General features: G+C 33.0%; 1 non-coding gene across 1 annotated transcript; it reads right to left on the bottom strand.

Moving 5' to 3' along the window:
- Nucleotides 1-533: 533 nt before the first annotated feature.
- LOC141510401 (U6 spliceosomal RNA) lies at nt 534-640 on the bottom strand. Its single transcript, XR_012474895.1, has one exon. It is a non-coding gene; the product is annotated as a U6 spliceosomal RNA (small nuclear RNA).
- Nucleotides 641-1244: the final 604 nt, after the last annotated feature.

The raw sequence follows: 1244 nt of genomic DNA, 5'->3' as shown, positions 1-1244 counted from the left end.
GAGAGAGACTAGATAATTATAAGAGTCATGAATTAGATAATGGGGCTCTAACACAGACAGAAAGAAAAGATGATAAGAGAGTAAGACAAGTCCTTTTTGGAAAGGGGTACCAATTTTTTTAAACTGATGAACAGGACTGTTGTAGGGTAGGAGGAGAGAGAAATCTACTCAACCAAAGGGGAAAAGAGGGGAATAACTACATAATTCAAAAAAAAAAAAAGGGCAGGATAGAAAAAAGAAACTAATAAGCAAAACTTGAAAGATGAAAAGGTAACAAACAAGAGGAGAGGAAAAGGAAGGGGGAAAAACAATAAAAAAAATGATTAAGGTAAAGTAATTAAAGGAGCATACTGCTTTGTTTACAACAGAAGAAAGAAAAGATAATAACTTAGGGAAAAACAGTATTAGAGGCAACAGGGATAAAATATAAACCTAACTCATAACTTTAAGTGTAAATGGATTAAACAATCCAATAAAAGAAAAAAGACTGACATATTGGATAAGAAAACAAAACTACTCAATTTGTCGCTAATAAATACATTTTACGCTTCACGAATTTGCATGTCATCTTTGCACAGGGGCCATGCTAATCTTCTCTGTATCATTCCAGTTTTAGTATATGTGTTGCCAAAACGAGCACAAGAAATACATTTTAAAAACCAAAGACACACACAAAATAAAACTGAAAGGATAGGGAGATATAGTATGCATCAAGCAAATCTAAAAAAGCAGGCAGGAGTTGCAATCATTTTTCTGTCGAAGCAAAAATAAACATTCAAAAAATAAAAAGGATAAAACAAAGAAATTATGCTAGGCTGTAAGGAACCATAGAAATATCAGTAATAAAATTATAAGCTCGGGGCAGCTAGGTGGCAAAGTGGATAAAGCACCAGCCCTGGAGTCAGGTGTACCTGGGTTCAAATCCAGTCTCAAACACTTAATAATTACCTAGCTATGTGGCCTTGGGCAAGCCACTTAACCCCGTTTGCCTTGCAAAAACCTAAAATAAAATGAAATGAAATAAAATAAAATAAAATTATAAGCTCCAAATGCACATAAAATCTAATTTCATAAAGGAAACATTATCTGATGTAAAAGAAGACAGACAATAACACAATAAAAGCTCCTCTCAGCATTCAATAAGACTAACAATGACTAACAAATACAATAAATACAAGAGTGAAGCAACGATATTCATTCTCTTCACTTTTATTTGATACACTTTTGAAAATGCTAGCAAGAAC

Source organism: Macrotis lagotis, chromosome 1, assembly GCF_037893015.1.
Source record: "Macrotis lagotis isolate mMagLag1 chromosome 1, bilby.v1.9.chrom.fasta, whole genome shotgun sequence".
Lineage (NCBI taxonomy): Eukaryota > Metazoa > Chordata > Mammalia > Peramelemorphia > Peramelidae > Macrotis > Macrotis lagotis.
Note: the sequence above shows the minus strand (reverse complement) of the source record. Positions and strands in the feature narration are given on the sequence as shown.